At 34.2% G+C, this 23,667-nt stretch overlaps 1 protein-coding gene across 1 annotated transcript in view; it reads right to left on the reverse strand.

The window, feature by feature from the left end:
- LOC129952918 (diencephalon/mesencephalon homeobox protein 1) overlaps positions 1–18,235 on the reverse strand; it is a 103,081-nt gene extending 84,846 nt beyond the window's left edge. Inside the window, exon 1 of the mRNA XM_056065893.1 lies at positions 17,109–18,235. The gene's annotated coding sequence lies outside the window, so the exon portion shown is untranslated. The remainder of the gene's footprint in view (positions 1–17,108) is intronic.
- Between the last annotated feature and the right edge of the window lie 5,432 nt (positions 18,236–23,667).

Raw genomic sequence — 23,667 nt, forward strand, 5'->3', positions numbered from 1 at the left:
CATGAAACTACACCACAAAAATAAGAAATTCTGAATTTTGCGAATATTGTTTTTAGAGCTGACCACTTTTGCTGTGGACAAGCCTTGTGTATTGCTTTTTCAGAAATTATAAAACCGTAATAAGAGTTTGATTACTAAACATGAACGGGTCCAGATTAGTAATGAAATTCCTTCTCATTTTTGGGGGCTCAACCGGGATGCAAGGTTTGAAACTGGTATAATACCCAGTCACAAACTTGAGTAGTGGTTGGAAATGTACTACCTTCGACATCAGGAGTTTTCAAGACTTATTAACCACTGGATGGCGGTGGCGGCTGCGTTCAATTTATATAGACTCTTTGTGTTAACTTCTGTGGATTGCACAAGTGCAGCACATCACATCACATTTTTTCCTTTGTGTATAATAACGCCGTTGATTAAATTGTCCTTAAACAAATCAATTGGCTGGCACAAATTAATTGCATTTTCTCTCCCAACGACAACTGTAACGTCGATCACGCTTACTTTGCTGCTGCATGCATTTCTGCTTGCAGTTTGCAGTATAAAGTATAATAGAAGTAATGTTATAAGAGCGGTAAGTGTGCCTATATTCCTGTGTTGAATGTACCGTTCCCCCTTTTCGTGTAATGTACGTATGTATATTTACTGATGTTTACACGATGCATCAACAGAGTCAACATTATAAACGATGACAGAAGCATATCAGTTTGACTGACATTTATGTGTAAACACTCAACACGAATTATGTGTGACTCAATCGAATTGGCCCAAATTAATATTAATTCGATGCCTGGTGTTGCTTTATTGAATGTGTACTTTTGTTATATGTTTAAATTTGAATTTTGAATTTGAATCTATGTATATTATATTTTGTGAGTCAGGAGACCCTGGGATTTTCTGCACTAAGATAATATGCAACTAATATACACATAAACTGCTGCAGGCGATCGCATAAACTATGACAATTTCCAATTAGGCAGCATGACATAGCCACACTGCCAACTGCCGACTGACACTACACTAAACTTCACGCCCACTATACCTCCTTCTATGCCTATTATAGAAGCGACACTATAACCCAGATCATCATCCAGAGAGTGCTTTCTATGCACTTGATACTTTATGGAAACTGCAACTGCAACTGCAACATCAACAGCAAAATTCAGTGCAAAGTGAAAATGGAAATGGAAAATCTAAAGTGCAAATTATCACCGAGATTATTTACAATCCACGTGCGATTCCATAATGGCATCAGAACTGATATTGCACTTAATTCACTTTGGACTTTAGAAAGAGGCAGCGAGGAATTCAACCCACAGCCTGAACTGAGCTATAAGCTGAGCATCACACTGTATTACCTACATTGTACAGTGTGCAGCAGCAAAGTAGGTATAGTTAGGTAGATGCATAGACATCAGCGGACGACCTGACCTGCAATCTGGCGGAATGAAAATTCGCATCATAATCAGATATAAGTTTGGCGGCGGCTGCGGTGGCGACTTTGACTCGGTCTCTGTCTCTGCTCTGTTCTGCTACTGGATGCACTTGCATCATAATAGAGAGATGCAGCACCACCATTATCAACCCCCGTATATGGTGTTGTGGTGGTTGGTTGCAGGTTGCAGGTCGGTCGGGGGCCATTAGCGTAAAGCATCAGTCAATTTGCCATAAATATGCACTTGCATTCTGGCTGGATGTGGATGGTGACGGTGACGGTGTTACACTTCGCTCACATCCGACATCCGTCCGTCGTCGTCGTTGTCGTGGTTTTATTCTACCTAGCATTAGCATCAGTGGTGGACGCGGACGGGACACAGTCGTCTGCTAAATTGAAGCAATTGTTTTTGAATTTGATTGTGGCAATTGAGCGTAGGTAACGTGAACGTGAAGCGCATGGTCACTTTAAACTTCATACAAAATGGTCAGGATTGACTTGAATTTATGCAGGGCTCAGAATTTCGGCACTGAAGAATGTATAAGGGGGGTCACGGCATTTCATACATATTCAAGAAACTTGAACTTCTTAATAGGAAAGGTACCTTCAGTTTAACACAGTTTCAGTAAACGGAATAGGGCCTTAGTTTCAGAGCTCCCGATCAGAAATATACGAAAAATTCGACCACTGATAACGTTGGTTATTCCAGCACTTGTTTTAAATAAAAAAAAAGCTTCTTCCTCCATTCTTAATTCATTGGCTTGTCGTTCGTCGGATGAATGGTTTTATTTTTAAAACAAAAAAATATATGTATGTCGGTACTTCAGGCGGCATGACCCGCATCAGTGCCATGATTATGACAATGATACCTCCTCAAATGTAACTACGAAGTGGTTGACTTTTAAAACCGACAACCACAAATGACAACAACTACGCGACGAGACGACAACGGCGACGGCGATGTTTTGCTAAATTTTAAATTCAATTACGGACCCGTAACGACATAATTTTCGCTGGGCTTGTTGTGCTTTCATCCGCTGATTGTGACACGAAAATCTACAGACACTTTTCAACTCATCGTTATTATCATCATCATCATCGTCGTTATCATCAGCTGGCCTGGCTGGTCAGTAAAGCGGTTGATTATGAGACATATATGAGACAATTCTTGTCTAAGGTTTAAAAATGTATATTATGTTTGTTGGTCTGTATAAAAACATAACCAGACAGCATATTATGTTGTCAATTACACAAATCATTTTCACACCCTTTGAGAGTCACATTTCGGTGTTCTTGTTTTTCTGATATTGCACTCAAAAAGATGATGTCAAAACGAATAATTTCAAGATCGTAAATTAAATGAACTGCGTATGGAAGGGACTCGTGTCGGGCGCCACTTTTAAGATAATAATTCAAGTTGAAGGTTAATAGGTGCTTGTATTTTATTTTCAATTAAGAAGCAAGTAAGAACTAAAGAGTAACGTAAGTTAATATTTCGATTGGTGCCTTTGAGAGGTAAGCTAAAGCCAAAATATAGAGTGATTTTTTAAGAGCTATCGGAAATAAAAAACAAAAACGCATACAAAATTAAAAAAAAGGAGATTAAATACTTATTTGACTTATATCGAAGCTCGATTTTATTTAATTTGTGAAAGCTATTTCTTAAAAATGCTCAAAACGGTAATTGGTACCAAGTCAATTTTTTTTAATGTTGGCTTCCAGAGCATTAATCGAAGCAGTATTATTACTATAGACATAGCCTAAAACCGCACTTTCTAGGCGGTCAATTGACCGGCCCCAAAGGTCAACTGTTCACCAAACTTTCCTCTCAATTGGTACACTAGAAGTGGCGTTTTTCATGTGGCACCTTCTTCTTGCATGTCATGTAAGTCCAGGTCTTCTACTTTGCGCAACGGAAGCACTAACGTTGCTATTCGCATCTTCTCTGAAGAAATACGGTCCGATGATTCCGCCATAACCCGCACCAAACAGTGACTGATTCTGGATTCATTGGTAGCTCTTGTACTACTTCTGGAACTAGAAAGGAGGAAAAGTGGATCTTCCGCCAAATTTTCAAGAGCCCATTCATCTTATATTCAGGTTTTTCCTTGATTGGCTTCAATTCTTGCACCACGTGTATTTTGAAAGGCTTTATACCTTAAACATAAGTCCAAACCCTGCGAACGGTGACGAATTGATAATTTACGGTAAAAACTTACACTGGCCAATACAGTTGCTATATTGTCCTCTCAAAAGTAAACGTGTTATTAGTTTAATGTAAATTTGGTGCAGAATTAAGTTAATAGCCCGAATAGCCCCTTAAACTGACCATTAAATCAAAACAGCAAGGGAATAATAAAATTTAATAATTTTCAAATTCAGTTTCTTTTTGTAAGATGGTTAATGGTTAAATTATGGATCAAACTAAAGATGTTTGACAGTGACATAACACACAAAACGAGCGTGAGCTGTCAAGAGTAGAGCTGCCTAAAAAAGAGAATATAACAAAAAGAATCGTTTGTTAGAAAAACTCCTTTTGATTAGGGATTGATATCGAGGTTTAGACTAAATTTTCGTTAAAACTTTTAGATTGTAGCAGGATACAGCAAAACAATACTCTAAGGGCAAAGGAGTCATTTTATCTTTGAATTAAAGTACACAAAAGAATATGAATAGTTGAGGTCACTAAAAAGGTCTTAAGTTCTGGGAGAATGTCACTTTGAATAGAAAAATCTGACAAAAACCTGAAGAATTCCAAAATTATTGAAGTTTGTCTTTGGGCCTTAATATTTTGCCTTTGAAAGTATTCCACTTAGATGGCGTTTCTACCAAGAGCCCAATTATAGTTCAATGCGATAACTAAGCAAACCAATATAACTTTTTAAAAAACATTCAAACAAATGTTTAAATTTTGAAATCTTCCCGAATTTACTAGCAATTTTAGTAACTATATGTCAAAAATGTAATTTTTCTTGATTATAACTTTAATTTTTTAGCAATTTGTTAAAACCATATGACTTTTGAATGTTGACATTTTAAATGTATGTGGACAATCCCCAGACTAAGGCTTGTTTGCTTTGTTTTTGTTTTCACGAACTGTCACTTTTTAGACGTATTCAGGTGCGCTGTTGTAAATAAAAGGGAATAAGTATTTACTACTAATTTAATTTTATAATTGTTAGAAACATCTTCAGTTTGCTCTAATGGCTGAAACACAAACACGCTTCGGTTCTGCCTGTCGTTTACGAGTTCAGCCATAGGCCAATGTTACGAAATGCGACTCTAAACGGAAGCTCTAGTTCAAATTTGCTGAACATTTGCTTTTTCTGACACCTCAATAGCTGTCAAAAAAGTTAACAAACAAAATACATTTACTTTTGGAGGATTTACATTGGTTATTATAGGCTGTGTAGTGTAAGCTACTTCCGCGATAAATTTAATTTGTTCGATTTCAACATTATTTTTTTTACTGCACAGAAAATCAAAACAAACTTTGGAGAAAAAAATAACAGCTGCTTATGACAGAAGTACCATTTCAGAAATGTCGTATTAGAAATGTCATTCAAAACAACTTCGAGCGGGCCCATCGTAACGCAAACGAAGTCGAAGCTGAAACGTGTTTGTGTTTCAGCCATAAGGATTATTTTAGCAAAATTTGAATTTACCACAGTAATTTTGAAATAGCAGATTAAAGTGAAAAAATAAACGCAAGAAAATAAAGTACTAATAACAACTAAATGTTTAGGGTGGCAATAACATTTTCCGACGGATTTCTAAGAAAATATGTGCCAAAACTGATACCGTGACTTGTAAATATTGTAGAAAAAACAATCTTTTTAAAAAATATTTTGTTTTTGTAAATAATTTCCTCTCAAAAGTGTACAGAGAAATAAATACTACAATTCAAATCAGTTGATAGGTTTCCTTGTTTTAAAAGTTTGTAAGATTGTTATTAATCAATTAACGTTGTTAAAAATTAAATTATAAGATACAATTTTTTAAATATCATAATTATATCTAAACTTCTGTTTTTATCAACTTTTGCCAATACTTTTTCAAAAATCTTCAAAAACTTATTTTAAAACTTATTTATTTGTTTGTTTTTTCATAAAAGCAGTTAAACAAATGGTAGAATTTAGTATTGAACTTGAAGTATTACTTTTGTTTTTGTCTTAAAGTTTGGTGAATTTGAACTATTCTGAGTCCATCTCCAAATTTAAATGTACATAGTTGAGCTGGCTTGAGAATCATTGAAAAATAAACGAAACGACGACGAACGACGGCATCATCGTTGCTGGATGCTTAATCGAATTTCCGCAATTTTGTTCCAATAATTTCTTTATTGAATTGCGAAAGCAAAAATAGAAACAAGAAATACAAAAAAATAAAAAAATAAAAACACACACAAAATAATCGAAGAGAAAAACTGCCCGCCAAAAGGACTGACCGCGCCGCTGCCGCCAGTTTTAATTAATTTGTGGCTTATCAATTCAATTCAGATGGCAGTTCTTTTTTTTTATTTTGTTATTTTATTCTTCGATGAAACATTACGTATATATATATATTTTTTTAATTTGCGTTCCTATAAGTCAGTCGGGACTCGGGAGGGACCATCAGAGCATCCGTTGATGGTATATGCCTTTGGCTTTTCTGTTGGCTAGAAAATGTTATGGCGGTGATGATGGGTTCCTTTGCAGCGGTTTTGCATACGAAATACAGCGGAGCTTCATCGACGCCATCTTTTTACCATCATCATCAACGTCAACGTCGTCGTCGTCGGTAACTGATGATTCGGAGGGAATATCGGCGACGACGGAAGCAGAAGCGGCGTCTGACGTCGTTGTCGTCGTCGGTTGGTCAATGGATATATGGCTGGCAGACGTTGTTGGTTGTTGGCACTGCCCGGCTGCGAGGGTTGCTTAATTACAATCAATTATTCAAACTGCATTTTAATTGATCACTTTTTGGCTTTTCGGATTGAATTTTCGATCAAGTGGAAAAGCTTGCTTCCACCTCTCCATACCTCTGGCTACGCCTCGCCTTTCGTCGCACAACCAACAGCCAATATGCACAACCCATGGGGAATCATATATTTATTTAATTAAGCCTACTAGCCGACTGACTGCTTCATTCCCGTCCTCCTCCCAACCTTCATCAACCCACCACATTTAATCCGATATTGTTCATGCAATTTTTAAGGATTTGGTTTCAGGGAATAATTTTTGTATTTATATTTATCCAGAATTCAGAATCAACTACGAGTTCATGATGTTGTTGTTTTCCAAATAAAAAATGGTGTACTACCTACAACAAACTGTATACATAATATAATTTATATGATGTTTATTATAACGATTAGAATGGCACACAAAAAATCATTACGCATTAAATCGATATTAATTTTCAAAAACGCTTAATTGCCATAAATTAGCTTAGGCACCTAAGCAGTTCATATTCATTATCCTGAATATTTTAATTCGAATTAAATTTATTTTGAATTTTTAAATGGTTCCATATTTAATTTTCATATAAAATGTTTGTTTTTATTTTTATGGTTTTTTTTGTTTTAATTCCGGAAAGATTCTTATTATGATTTATTATATTTTATTTTGAATAAAAACCACAAAACTGATTAAATAAAAATATTATGTATAAATAGGGAAGGATCCACTTGAGAGGAGCGTGTATAAATTCACAGGCAAGGTATGAAACAAAACACTTCAACGAATCTAAGAATATTTCTTAATACCCATATGAGTATAAGTCCTTCCCGCATTTATGTAGGAGGACGAAGTCCTTGAGACGGTAAGATGTTTTATTTGGTTTGCCTTTAGGACACGAAGACGAAGAGTATTAAGGTATTTGAATTTTACGTGACAACGAAATGTAGATTTTATCGCCGATTAAGGGGATTTTAATGTAAAATGAAGAGAACTTAATGATATTATGCTTAAAGAAATTGAATATAATAAAAAGGAAATGAGAAATAAGTTTACCTGTCTTTTTTTTCTGTTGTTTTAAATAAATGATTTTTCTGGCTTAATTTTATGAACAAAAAAACAAAAGATCATTTAACAATGAAAATACTCCAGCTTCCGAAAATTGTGGACGAATCGTTTGTCAAAAAATTTCTGGATATCAGAACAAAAATATCAGGTTGTGAGGCTTTTTAAATTGTTATTTTTCTGTCATTTTCATTAAATATCACTAAATAAACTTTTTTTAATTGAAATGAAGTTGGTTGGCTTCATTCCTCACTTACACGCAGTTTAACAGCAAAATTCCCACTTCTAGGAATACTTATTTGTTTACCACTGAGCCTAACTTCAGCCATACTGTGAAGTTAAGAGAGTCGTTCTTTAGCCGTACTACACGAATGTGGAAGTGCTTGCAATGCTTTGTATTTCCATGTCATTACAATGTTCACCGACACCTCCTTAACCTTTTTTTCCAGTTGCTAAAAAGTGTCCTGCATATTAAAAGTGTTTAAAAACCTTTTCGTGCTAATTGTATAAAGTTTATAACAACTTAGAGAATATTTGTGGGAAAATTTGACATCTTCCTTTGCAATACCTAATTTTGATTCATTTTCAAAGAAAATATAGAAATAGTCAACTTTTGAGATATTTTATAAAATAAAAATTGATATCCTTCGTTTATATAAAAGAGGTTAAAATCTTTAATAAAAAAAAACACTTTGGACTTGTCTCCGACAATTAATCGTTTTCATGGCAATAAAAGAGCACCTTGGTTTATAATTCGGTAAAGACTCAACCCAGTTAAGTTTTTAAAGTGCATAAAGAATGAATCTTTTCTGAACTCTTTCGATTCTCAAAACATTATTTTCATAAAATGGAGATAAGACGATACAACAATATTCTAAAACCGGTAGAACAATAGACATAAATAGGGTCTTTAAAGTGTAGGCATCCTTTAAATCTTTGGAGTTCCACTTCAAGAAACCTAAAAGTGAATTACCTTTAGTTGCAATGTAATCATCATGAGATCTTAAGTCAAGCTTGGAATCAAAAATCACCCCAAGATCATTTACTTCAATTACCCTCAGAAGACTATTATCATAGAATTTATATTCAAAACCAATAAATCCCTTATTTTAGATAAACTAAAATTTTACACTTCGGGTAATTCAGCTGAAGATGATTGTAGTCGCATTTAAAAAAATTGTTCATATCCAACTGCATTAAAAAGCAATCTTCAAGTGAAGATGTTGCTGTGAATGCTTTCACATCATCAGCATACATCAGGGTTAAAAAATTAAAAAATAGAAGGTAAATCATTTTTCAAGGTTGGAAAAGATCTCACCGATGCATTTGATGTCAAAAAATGTTTTAGACAAGGCGATGCACTGTCATGCGACTTCTTCGACATCGTTCTGAAAAGAATTGTGCAAAACTCAACCGTCAACACTAGAGGCACAATCTTCCAAAGGTCCATCCAATAACTCGGATACGCAGATGATATTGACATAATTGGAAGATCAAAGCGTGATGTCAGAGCAGCGTTTTTGAGCATTGCGACGGAAGCGAACAAGATGGGTTTAGTGGTCGTTGAGGGCAAGACCAATTATATACTGTCATCAAAAAAGGACACTAAACAACGACGTTTTGGACACCATGGACAGCTATAATTTTGAGGAAGTTAAGGACTTTGTCTACCGCTATTAACAGAGACAACGAAACCAGCGCTGAAATCAAACGAAGAATAACTCTTGCTCCTTTGGACTTAGAAAGCAATTGAGAAGTAAAGTCCTCTCTCGAGCATCTAAAATTACCATCTATAAGACACTCATCATCCCAGTTCTCATTTATGGCGCTGAGGCCTGGACCCTGTCAAAGAAAGATGAGTGCGTCTTAGGATTCTTCGAGAGAAAAATTCTTCGGGTGATATTTGGTCCCGTACGCATAGATGGAGAATGGAGGAGAAGATATAACGACGAACTGTACGGTCTGTACTGCGACACTGACCTAGTAGCAGAATTAAAGTCCAACGGCTTAGATGGCTGGGTCATGTAGAGCGGATGGACATCAACGCTCCAGCCCGGAAGGTCTTCGAATCTAATCCCGAGGGACGGCGCAGTAGAGGAAGACCGCTACTCAGGTGGCGCACCCAGGTTGGAGAGGACCTCAACCAAATTGGCGTGCTAAACTGGAGACAGCTAGCTAGGGACCGAGGTGGCAGGAGACGCATGTTGGTTGAGGCCCAGGTCCGCCCGGATTGTAGCACCACCTTATGTAAGTAAGTAAGTAAGTAAATCATTTATACAGATTATAAAAAGAAGTGGACCCAAATGACTGCCTTGTGAAAGTTCTTTGTTAAACATTTGTTTCTATGTTAAATTTCAGAATGACAAATATATTTAAAACAACAAAACTTTCCAAAAATTGAAATTATTTTCATATATCTTCCAATTAATTGTGCTCAGGATTCTATGAAGAATCAGTTCCTTAAAATGTTGTGTTAATTTAATTTTGCAGGGAGTGTACTTCACATTATCTGATATTTTAAAGTATTGTGACCGAAATACTGGCGGAAAATATTTAACGACCTATTGTTAAGAGCTTAGTATTTTAGTAGTTAAAATTTTGTAAAAATTAGCGATTTTCCAAAGTTTAACTCCTTTGATACTCAATAAAATACGTATTCATTTTTCTAAATTTGCAAAACAAACCTATTAATTTGAAATTTCAGTGTTAAGGAAGTTGCTTAAAGTAAAAGTAGCCATTTTATGATTTAAACTTTAGTAAGATTTTAAAAACATTTAAAATTTTTAAATTTTTAAAAATTTACAAAAACCGTTTAAAATTTTGCGAGAGTTTTTTTTAATGCAAATATTGGCATACCACGTTAAGTGTGGGTACCTTAAGCTTTAAAGATCATGTTGAAGACTATATCAGTTTATCGCTGTTTATAACTCTGAACTTGATGTAAACAATTGTAAATAATGAACTTCCGAGCAAACAGTTGCACTTCTTTTGTCTGTTTAATTTTTATTTTTATTTTCCGGATATAAAGTTTTTAAGGGCAGTGATCAAGGTAATATTAATTTTTAAATAACTTGTATAAAAAGAGGAGTGTCATTAATCTTCAACATTATTCCTTTGAATTCATTTGCTGAACTATCTTAAAAGGTTTTGAAACTCAATAAAAATGAACTTCTTATTCATTTTCACTTTGATTGCTTCATTTTTGTTCGGAATCTCATCTGCTGCAGGTAAAATGTCATATTTGTATCCTTTTTAATTTAGTAGAAAAATGCACGAATAAGGCATGTAAATATACATCATACAATAAAGACAATTGGAAAGTCATTGTTGAAGACGCCGATGCGTATAGATCTGTCACTGAAGAATTGAACAAAAAGAAAATTCAGTGGCACTCGTACGAAAATAAAGCTACAAGATCGATAAAAGTAGTAGCAAGAGGCCTTCACTCTTCATGTGTTGCCAAAGAAATTGTCGAAGACCTTATACAAAAAGGCTTTCAAGCTCTCGATGCCAATAATCTTATTAAAAATGAGATAGTAAAAGACTCCACTGGGGTATCAACGACAAAAAAGAGATCTCTACCTTTATTTATGCTCACGTTTGAAAATAAAGAAAGTCTCGATAAGATTTACAGTATTAAATCAATTATGGGCATAGTTGTCAAAATTGAACCACTGCGAAAGTCGAAAAGTGTTCCACAATGTAAGCGCTGTCAAGCCTTTGGGCATACACAAAAATACTGCAATCGCGAGTTCGCTTGTGTTAAATGTGAAGGCAGACATGCAACCAAAAACTGTCCCATGGGCAGAGAACAGAAAGCGAAATGTGTTAATTGTCAAGGCAATCATCCTGCAAGTTACAGAGGATGTCCAGTAGCAAAAAAGTTCCAAGACACAAAAAGAAAAAACAAAACTGGGAACAAGTTTAGAAACTCAACCAACACAAAACCAGTAGTAGAAAGCAAAAAAGTAACGGTCGATAACATTACTAAAAATCAACCGGGAAAAGCAATTGCACTAAGCAAAAGTGATGAAAATAAATCCTATTCCCAGATTGTAAAAAATGTGCGGAAGAATGAGGAAACTTCTATAAAAGAAATGCTGGAACTCATCCTGAAAAGGATTGACCAACAAGATTTAAACATAAAACAGCTAAGCGAAGAAGTCGCTCTTAAAAAACAATGATGGACAGAACACTCAAAATCGCAACATGGAATGCAAACGGTCTCTTACAGCATGTATCAGAACTAAACATCTTTTTAGACATAGAGCATATAGACATTTGTTTGGTGTCCGAAACCCACCTCGCTATTGAACAAAATCTTGATAATAAATTACCAAACTATACATGTTATCACGCTCCGCACCCAGCTGACAAAGCTAGGGGAGGATCAGCAATACTTATAAAAAAGTGCTTAACACACTTTGAAGAACCAAAGTTTACTAAAGAAAACATGCAAGTAACAACAATTAGTATTGGTATAAAAAAGAAAGAATTCAAAATAGCAGCTATATACTGCCCTCCGAGGCGCTCTCCAACTGAAGAAGACTATGCAGAACTCCTACATTTGTTAGGACATAACTTCCTTGTTGGTGGCGACTTCAATGCTAAACACACCCAATGGGGATCTAGGCTCATAACAACAAAAGGTAAACGGCTATACCAAGCAGGCCGAAAATACAACTGCGAATTTTATTCTTCTGGTTCGCCAACATATTGGCCATCTGATACTAACAAAATACCAGACCTTATAGACTTTTTCGTAGTTAAAGGTATTAAACGAAATCATATAAGTGTCGAAGGTAATTATGATTTATCATCAGATCATACTCCAGTAATTTTATCACTGAGCGAAACAGAAATAATAGAAAAAAGTAATCCCAAGCTCGTGAATAACAGAACAAACTGGAACGAATTCAGAGACAAACTTGAAAATTTTATAAACCTAAGATCCCCTATGCAAACAATTGAACAAATTGATCATGAAGTAGAACAATTTATTGCTGATGTGCAGCAGGCTGCAGAAGAAAGTACTCAAACTATTTCGAATGCGAGAGAAAAAGAAATAAAATATCCTATCGAAATAAAGGAGTTGATATTGGAAAAAAGAAGAGCTAGAAGAAAATGGCAATCCACGAGATTCCCAGATGATAAGGTAGTTTTTAACCGTCTTAACAACGAATTAAAAAAAAGAATCTGTGAGTTTAAAAATGATTCACTAAGTAGATTCCTGAAAAGTCTGACGACGGATGCTTCTACAGAATACTCCTTATGGAAAGCAACTAAGCGCCTAAAAAGACCTCAGACACAAAACCCGCCGATAAAATCTCAAGATGGTAAATGGATCGGAAACCCGAAACAAAAGGCTGATCTCTTTGCTGAACATCTCGCGAATGTTTTCAAGCCATTCCCAGCAAGCACAGCTACAGATCCCTTACAGTTTGTTGATAGAAACGACGAATGTGAAATACCTTTTGTCACGCTCAAAGAAGTAAGAAGCATGTGTCAACATAAGCTGTCAAACAAAAAATCACCAGGGTACGATCTTATAACTGCTCAGGTTCTGAAAGAAATGCCTCTTATAGCCTTCAAGAAACTCCAATTTATAATAAACGCATGCCTTAAACTAAGATATGTGCCACATCATTGGAAAATTGCGGAAGTCATTGTTATACCTAAACAAGGTAAGCCACCAACAGAAGTTACATCTTACAGACCAATATCGCTTATACCAATCATGGCAAAAGTTTTTGAAAAACTGCTACTTAAAAGGCTTAACAAAATAATTGAAGAAAGAAGACTAATTCCGAGCCATCAGTTTGGATTTAGAAATAAACATTCCACGATAGACCAAGTGCATCGAATTACGGATGTTGTGGAAAAGGCACTTGAAGAAAAACAAGTATGCTCGTCTGTATTCTTAGATGTTGCTCAAGCTTTTGACAAGGTTTGGCACTTGGGACTTGAGTACAAACTGCATAGGGACTTCCCCAGGCAGTACTACGAAATACTGAAATCCTACATTACGAACCGACTCTTTAGAGTACGGTACGACCAAAATTACTCGGAACTTAAGAAAATTGAAGCCGGTGTACCACAAGGAAGTGTCCTAGGACCAACCCTGTATCTGTTATATACAAGGGATATTCCAGTGGACATCAACGCTATCATGGCCACCTTTGCTGATGATACTGCAATATTGGTGCCAGATAAATCCGTTACGAAGGCTACACAAAAATTGCAAAATGCAGTCGATAAAGTTAGTGATTGGACGCACAAATGGCGTATCAAATTAAACGAAACAAAATCGACGCATATAAACTTTACAAACAAAAACATAAACAATGTTCCAATTTTTATAAACAGTACAGAAGTACCTTACTCCAATACCGCCAAATACCTTGGAATGAATTTGGATGCAAAGCTTAAATGGAAAGAACACATCAAAAAGAAAAGAGAAGAACTAAACTTGAAGTACAGAAAAATGTACTGGTTAATAGGAAAGAACTCTGACCTATCTATCCAGAACAAACTAATGTTATATAAGCAAGTATTGAAACCCGTTTGGACATATGGCATCCAACTATGGGGCTGTACAAAGAAAACAAATGCTGAACCCATCCAAAAATTCCAAAGCAAGGTCCTTCGTGGAATAATAAATGCCCCTTGGTATATAAGAAATAGCGATCTACATCGTGACCTTCAAATTGAAATGGTTACAGAAGTGGTTAAGAAACACGCTGTATCACACAATCAGCGACTGCAAAGTCATACTAACTCTGAAATGGAGACCGTATTAAATGTACGAGACAATGTTCGGAGATTAAGAAGAACCAAGCCTCATGAGCTGATGGGCTAAAAGCTACGGGAAAGTGTTATAACCTTAAACTTCCCCCAATGCGATTTTAAAAATTAAGAAATAAAAATCATTTGTCGATCTTTCATAGATTGGTCCTGATTCACCGGTGGTTTTAGTGCGGTAAGAGTCCCACACTACTCGGTACCGATTCTTACCGAGTGTCTTTTGAAGATTTCCATCGGATATAAAAAAAAAAAAAAAAAAAAAAAAAAAAAAAATCTGCTGCAGGTAAAATGTCATATTTGTATCCTTTTTAATTTTAAATAATAATTAATTGTGTCCAATTTAAAAAAAAAGATTGCACATCAAAACCTGAGACAGGTCCTTGCCGAGCTTACTTTTTACTTTGGGCTTTTCAAGGCAACGAATGCATTGAATTTGTTTATGGTGGATGCCGAGGCAATGGAAATCGTTACAAAACTAAAGAGGAATGTGAAAGAGTTTGTCTGTAATCTATACGGGAAATATTAAAATTATTTATTTATAATATTTAAAATACATATATCATATTATATAACATCATAAAAACCTTTTACTCAGATCAGAGGTGATCAAAAAAACAATTTAGAAAAAATGATCTTAAATACTTAATATTTAAATCCAAATTCTACAAATTTTGTATTAACCATATCAAAACAATCTTAAAAGTTATAAAACATATTTTTAAAGTAGAAATTAAAAACCAAGATCTGAATATTTGAAAATCTAAAGCTAGTGCGCATGAATACTCGATTTTCGATGCATGTTTCAACGCAATATTCACAAACAAGCAAGATTCAAAGAATACTTGTTTAAGAAATTCAACAAAAAAATACGTATACGCCTTGATGAATATTAGTATTATCGTTGTTTTTAGATGAATATGAAATAAATAAACGCTATTAAAAAGGGAGCAAAACTATAGAGGTTTTCAAAACACACTTTAAAAATATTCTAATTGACATATACTTAACCACTTGCGAACAAAAAACTTGGAGGAAATGGCTTGATATTCAAATACTTTCAGATTTTTCAAGTTAAGTTGTTTCTTTGCCCTTTCCAATACCTCCAACTTCTTATCAAAAAAAACGTAGAGCCCCTTTCACCCCTTCCTAATTTTTTGCTCCATTCCAAAATAAGAAGACTTTTTAGGAAGTGTTAAGGACGTATAAATAAAGCTCTTTACCTATTGTAAAATTTTTTACGAAATAAAGTCATTTTTCTATCATATTTCTGACATTTCAACAGATTGTTTCATTTCTCAGTTTAAGGTTTTGTTTGAATGTTTTATTTATTTTACGAACTGTCACTATTAAGTTGCGTTCAGTTCACCATTTTTTTTTAGTATTTAATCATTTCGGAAAGGTTACAAATTTTCTAAAGATTAAACTTCTAGTCCTCAAACAAAAAATTCTCTTAAATTGTATGCAACTTTATTTGCGTTCATTTCAACAGTAGAACATTTTCAATTGCTGAGCAATCCTTCTGAATTTGGTTTTTTGGTTTATTTTAAGGTACCTAAGGCAAAAGGCTGCTCTAACATTGCATTTTGTAAAACTAGTAAAAAATGAATCCTACCTGTGTAAAAAGTCTCAGATTGTCAAAGAAAGTAATGTTCTAAGTGATTCCATTGATATTAACTTGGGTGTTCCACAAGTTTCAGTTAGCAGTTGGATACAATTCACTTAGTCCATTAAATTTGGTTTCGGATATAAACCATGATATACATTTATTAAGGCTATGGTTGGCGACCATAAACTTTTAGTCAGTAACAAATCCAAACTTATGATGTTCAGCAATGAACTTCAAGGACTAAATGCCATAAAATTATTGGTCCATGCTCCGTCTTGTTCTAGTTTTAAACTCTTCAAAAGCAAATGTCTACTATCTCATTTAATAATAATATCTTCAATTTTGAAGTAAACTGCTGCAATACATGCTTCAATATAGAAATTTTGAAAGATTTTAAGTATTTAGGTGTCAAAATTGACCAACGTAAGATGTTTTTATCGGTTACAAAAATAGTGTTCGTTCTCCACATTAGAAAAGGTTTACTAATTTTTCGACAAATTCTTTCAAAGATCAACTGAAGGTTAAAATGGAATAGTTGTTATGAATTTTCTTAAAATATTGGTTAATGATTAATTATTATAAATTTCGGTTTGTGTGGAGTAAATGCACTTGCTCAAAACTGACTAAGTTAATATCTAATATTAATTCATATTGTGAATATATATTTAAAAATTAATAAGTCAGAACAATTAAACACTTAAATTTTGCATTTCTATCGATAAAATATGACCAAACTTTTCTGTTTAATTCAAAAACAAAAGTTTAAAATTTAAACTAAAATCTTTGAAATTAGAGGAAAAACTAAATCGGTAATACTTTTAGTCAAATATCAAGCTTCAAGTTACTTTAAAGCAAGAACATGTTTTCATATTCTATAGCGGAAATAAATACTCTATAAACTGTGAAATTTGCTAAACTGCTGGTGACATATTAATTTTTATGAGAAGTTTCTTTTCAAAAAGATATAGGTCCTTGCCTACATCGCATATTATATTCCAGAACTATAGTTCTTCATTTTTCGAATAAAGTTCAAATGGAAATAAAGTAGTAATCACTTTTGTTTCTACTGAAATAAAAAATGCTACTTTTGATTTGATCAAAAATATAGGATTTTGAAAAAAAAAGAAATCAAAAGTAGCAAACACGTTAGAAGCTAAAAAATTAATAACTTATTTTGTTTATCTACATTGTTAAGCTTTTACACAAAGAAAAAACATTTTATTGAACGAAAATCGTCTTAAAAAATAAATACACCTACCTTATTCCCGTCTGTGAAAATTTTGTCGAAATTAATTTAGCGGTTTCCAAAAGAGGAAACGCCGCCGCACGTTCTTGCGAAAGTAAAAAAAGTTTTTAATTAACAAACAGAAATCAGAGCGTGCACCGATTGCTCGATGCAATTAATATTTTTTTTTCGCCCTAAGACTCAGTCAATCTCTCGAATACTCCCCTACGTTCTTCTCGTCGTCGTCGTGTCGGTAGTTCCAACAACAACAGCACCAAAAAAAAACACAAACGAGAAAACTTTTCCTAACAATTTCGACGAGCACTCACGTTAAACGTTAAAACGTTCACGTTTATACGTTCACCTTTCTTGTTGATGCAACAACCAAAAAGCTGAGTACAAGAACAACACACGTCATATAAGTTAAGGTACAACGATGATGAGTACTCTGCTGTCCTTCGCACAATCAAGTACTTAATTATCCTCGAAAAGAGCAGCACAAAATTACTCTGATGTGGATGTGGATGTCTGATGCCGCCAGGTGATGAGGAGCCCGTGCACTGTTTCTGTTCGTGTTGTTGTTGTTGTTGTGTGTCTTCTTATTCAGCGTCGTCGTTGGAAAAACAATTTAACTTTTCCGAAAAGTTTTCATCACTCAAGTTTAAATTGGAAAAACGGCAAAACTTCCAACACAACACACCGCACTGGAAAAAAGTTATACGGCTCCGCACAGGTACCTAAATTTAATTTTCTAACTCAAGGGGTTGTTCAGTTTGGGCTGGGTTTGGGGTTGTTTTTTTTTTTTTTTCTTGGATTTCTTTGAGCACGAAGTCCTCAAAAACTTTTTCCTTTTACAGGTAGGTCCACGAGCGGGTTACTAGAAAGTCTTCGTTTTTTACGTAACGTTATCAGAATCAAAATCATAGACACAAAAACAAGATCGCTTGTTGCACGCTTGGAATATTTTTTTTAATTTTCAAAAACACCGCACGCGGAACGGAACAACGGAAAGAAAAGTCAGCGGCGAACGACGACCTTCTCGGAGCGAGACTGCGAATGAAATCAACCACGTCAACGAATGTCACGAGGGTTTATTTCAATATTCAGAGTTCTTCAGTCGAAGTCGGTTTGAAGCATTCTTTTCTAATGTTCTAAATGGCGGACAGCGACACTCTGACAACCGCTATACAAATGACAATGGGGTTGTTTGCTCAATTCACCCCAATTGAGCTCTCTCCTGATACTGCTGTTGCAAGCAAATGTGTTATTATTGTCTGTAGACACGCCTCCTTGTTCCTTGGCATGAGTGTGTGTTCGTGTTTTTTGGAAACAGCTCTTTTGGGAACAATTTTGTATCAAAGGAAATTTCCCCAGCTTTGGGCAGGCGCAGGGTGGAGCACAGCACAACTTATGGAATATGGAAATGTCAGATTGTCAGCTTTTTGCTTTGTTTTCTTCTCGATATCGAGTTCCCCAGCAGAAGCATGGAAATGGAAGTGGAAGAGCTACTACCTATTATGACCACCTCTAGCTCCGGCTCTGGTTCTATATGGAGCCGCCATTAAACGAAGAAAATTTTCTCGTTTTCCTCGCTTTGAAATTCAATTTGCATTATGGGTCGAATAGAAGTACATATAGCATAACAAGAATTTGTGGGCCAGGGAGGAAATGGAGACCGTAAAGGGGAAGGAGGGATTAGGGCGAGAGAATGTTTGCTTTGGTCTGCATCTGCACTCAATTTGTGGGGCTTGGGCTTGGGCTGGCAACATTGAGAAGAGATTTTTGTGGCATGCTGCTTCTGCTGCATGAGGGAGTTTTCGGATTTATATAGGAAAGATGGCGAAGGGAAACGTTGTGATGTAGGAAAAATGCTGTGTTAGGTGGCGGGGGGGGGGGGGGGGGGGGGGGGTTTGTGATAGCAAGGAAGAAATTACTCACAAAGGCATTTATTTGGGAGATCATTTCTGACAACTCAATTTATTTGTATTAATTTTCTTCTGTTGTTCTGCACAGGAAGCCCCGACGGGTTAAGAAAGATTGGAGAGGGTTCAGAAAGATAGAGTGGTGGGGTGCGGGGTATTGTAGGTTCTGATAGCTATTGTATTAGATTTTTTTGTACATAGGAATGTAGTTTTTCGATTTTGGAAGAAGGAACTGGATGAAAAGATATAGGTAGGTGTTTCGATTTTTTCCAGTCTTTGACTATATTTCTTCCTTTTTCGTTAAGGTATAGATATTTAGTTTATTTTGCTTTGTAGAATTATAGCTATAGGTACCCACATAAATTTATTATTTAATTATTTTATTTATTTTATCAAAATAAGTTTTCGGAGTATCAGTATTGCTTTTTGGTACGAATGTACCTATATCTGGTTAGGATTAAGATAAAATTGTATTGTAATAATTCCTAAGGATCAAGGATGGATGTAGACATTTAATGAGAGGGGGGGTTCACAAACTTAGATGAGCTTTTAGTCACCGTTTAATGTTTTGTAAAGGAGGCTAGCAAAATTTAAATAACATAATGTGCATCATAACCTTAAATTTACACGTTGTTTTATCGAAATTTTTACAAACAATGTTCTGTTGAACTAGACAGTTGCATTCCACCCCTTTAACGATTCAGCGGTAATACTCGCACTTCTAGGAATGCTCATAAGTTTACCCTTGAGCTCAATTTCGGGCGTACTGTCAAGTACAGAGATTCTTTCTTAAATCGCACATCCAGAATGTAGAATGCTTTATAGCCAACTCTGTTTTTCCCTCCCATTTTGATGTTCAGAACTTTAAGACCAATGTGCAACGGTATCTCCTTTTAAATCCTTCCCTATTTTCCTAATGCTCGCACTGTGTTTAAATTTAAACATATAAAGGGTACTAATAACCCCTTGAGTACCTACCTGTAAATTATAAAAAAAAATCAAAAATCATTATCAATTTAATCATTTGATCATCGGCAAGAGCTTGAAAAGAAAAGGAAGATTATTGAAATTGGTCCATTAGTTGAGAAACCTTAAAAAAATTAAGGTTTTATGAGGGGTACCTCCTGGAGCTATACCAAATGACGATTTTTTATTCAAGGTTTCTTTTTAAGAACCTAAATATTTGTTCTTTTCCTTAGAAACAAATTTTGAAAATAATTTAAAGCATGCCTAAAGTTTTTTTAAATTCTAAATTAAGTGAAAACAAAAATTTGAGTTGTTTTTGACAGCAAACGGTTTTTTGTGAATTTCGTTAAATTACTTACAAATCTTTAGATTAAATCTTTACTTATACAACTTGACTGCATAAGCATCGGTCAAAAGTTGATGAATTTGTGCTGTGTTTTTGAAAAAAGGCCGAATATTCATATTATGTTCTTGGTTTTCAGTTAAAAGTAGTACTTTATGCAACAAATTTTAAGGAAGTAAAATAAAATTTGTATTTTCATATATATAATGGGGTTCATGACCATTAACGCAATACGATAAGTTTTAAATTAAAGGGAATTACTTTGAAAAAAAAAAAAAAAAATATCTCCCAAGGGGGGGGGGGGGGCGGACAAGTTATTATCACTACCTTAATCAATTTTATCTAATATATTTGACGTTTATTTTATTGCGAAGTTTACGGGGTCAGCTATTTTAAAACTATATAAATGTAGGAAAATTATTTTGATGAATTACTGACACTCCATTTGAGAAGTTCATAACTAAATATAGTTTGTTTGAAAATTGTGTCTTGACTCAAAATGTTATTAAAGGCTTAAAAAATCAATGTGTTATAGAACGTGTTAGGAAGCGTGACTATTTTCAAACAAAGTTACATCCAGTTCACTTTAAGGACTTAAATGCTAAAAAATGAGTAATTTGTATGTAACTAACCTTAATCAAATAACTAACCATGTGCATACAGTGGTGGACAAGAATTTAGCACACTCATTCAATGAAATGAAAAATATTGTAGCTTAAAGCTTATTTTATTTATGTGCAATACGGTGGGATATATATTTTCACCAAAAAGAACATTGTACAAGCTATACTTGTAAAAACGAATTACAAAATTTGTTAAAACAACTCCTTTAACTTAGACATTTGCTTAACAAATTTTATGTTTTAGATGGACAATTTTTTTTTAATGTATGGAATTAACCATTATGAGGATTCAGTATTTGGTAGGGAATCATTTGTTTTTTTATGGCTGCAAAGATTCTTCTATTCAAACTTTTAACCAAAGCCACACATGGTTGTCTTGGAATTCCATACCATACTTCTTGAATTAACTGCCATAATTCTTGCAAATTTGTCTTTTTTTTCGTTTTTCAATTTGATATTCAACGTCATTCCACAAATTTTTGATCGGGTTAAGATCGGGTGATTGCGCTGGCCACTTTAGATCGTTAATTATATTGACCTCTAAGCAAAAGTAGTGATGTGTGCTTAGGGTCATTATCATGCATAAATCTCCATAGAAGTGATATATTTTCTTCTGAAAATGGAATCATATGGTATACCAGGATACTTTTGTACACATGTTGGTCCATTTTTGAGTCAATTTTCACTATAGGACCAACACCGTGCCAGGAAAATGCAGCCCAGACCATAAAATTCCCACCACCATGCTTGACCGTTGTAATAGTATATCGACGATTGTATTGCATGTTCTGTGGACGCCATACATACTTTTTGCCATCTGAACCAAACCCACAGAATTTGGATTCGTCGCTCCGAAGCACGTTTTTCCAAAAATTGATCGGTTTGTTCAAATTTGTTTTTGCAAACTCTAATCTCAAGTTTGTTTTTAAACGAGTCGCTTTCGCTGGGCAATTCAACCACGTACTTTTTTCATTTAATTGGCGTCCTTGATGATATTTCTTCATTTTACTAGGACATTGCTCGGTGTTTTGAATGGTTCCAAATTCTTCAAAATGCCGAAGAACGTTTTTAATCATTTTTTCTGGAGCACTCCAACACATCAAATAGTTCGAATTACAAACTAATGCAGTTTTCACATAACGCAAACAAATGTATTTATTTAGAGTAAAAGTATTTAGTTTTAATATTGTTGGCAATGACTACATGAAGTTAAAAATTGCTTAGAAAAAAGCTTATACGAGTAAAATAACGATATTTCTTATCCTCTTAAGTGTGCAAAATTTTTGTCCACAACTGTACGTTTTGGAGAATATGCCATCTAATCTCACTTAATACGCTAATTTAGTAACACGTTACTCTCTGATCGTCTAATAATCCTTTAGGAAACACGATTTATTCTTTTAAAGTTATTTTAGAACATGTAAATTGAAATGAAAAAAATTTGAGTATTACAAATATATTTCAATACCCAGGACTTCCATTGAGTGCGACTCATACTGAAAATAAATCTTTTCAAAAACTAATGTGGATTGATATTTCAAAAATTAGTGCTATATTCTTTGAAAATAATAAGTTTTACAAATAATGTTATGACGACAAATTTTGAACAACTTTTCTGGCTAAGAATTTTATTAGTTATTAATTTTTAACTTTCCGACCACAACACATTTAAAATATACATACACCACTACAGGAGTGGCATAACACCCCAGCCAGGAATAAATAAAAAAAAATGCTTTAAAGGACAACATCAAATTTGTAAAACACAACAATTCATAAACTTTATTAAAAACATAAAAAAAAACGTAATTCATGGAAAATAAATACTTTTACAAAAAACGGTTGAAAAGAAAATGAAGCAAAATCAAAATTACAGTTTGAATAAAAATGCCTGGGGTGTTATAGCACCCCTATTGTGGTCCGAAAGTTAAAAGTATACGTGATTTTGAAAGGGATAACTATCACAAAAGCTTTATTAGAAATGTAAACTTTGTATACTCTAAAAATGTACACGCCAAGATAAGTTCTTGCATCATCGGTACAATTTGTAGTTTTCCATCGGAATTATTTTTAAAAATGCAACTATAGGCAACCTAATTTCTTTGATTTGGCATCTTTAAGGTATTTTTTGTGGGAATACGTCAAATATCTGGTCTATGCTGATAAAACGTAATGGTTGGTCAATTTTCAGTGACCATTTGCCAAACCATTAGGTTTGTTGCATTTCACTAGAAAAAAAGAGGCTACAATGTGATTCACCTAACATAATATTATGGTACCCTTTAAAATATTTAAAAATAAATTTTTTGTATCTCATATTTTTAGTTTGAGAATTCTAAAAAGAATGCAATATACAAAATTGAAGTTTAACCTTATTTTTGTCAGGATATTAGAAACTTTTTTTTTATTTTGTTGTATTTTTACTATTTTATTTTTTTAATATTGTTTTAAGACTTTTTATTTGATTACTTAAAAAGGTATAAGATGACGAAAGTATGAAATAAAATCACTATACCATACCATTTTTTATTTTTGTTGAAACAAACTGTTGATTTGTTTTTGCTTACAATTTTAGTTACTAACGGCAATATGTAGAAAAGCTTAAAAGTCAATACCTTTCTTGAGAGTAAAAATGTTGCTTAGTTTGCAACTTCCAATAGGATGTTATTGTAATGGGTCCGATTTGTCGAATTGAAAATGTTGACATTTCTCGACGTTTCAAGGTCCCTAGAGTCGAA

The sequence above is a fragment of the Eupeodes corollae genome, chromosome 3 (assembly GCF_945859685.1).
Source record: "Eupeodes corollae chromosome 3, idEupCoro1.1, whole genome shotgun sequence".
NCBI lineage: Eukaryota > Metazoa > Arthropoda > Insecta > Diptera > Syrphidae > Eupeodes > Eupeodes corollae.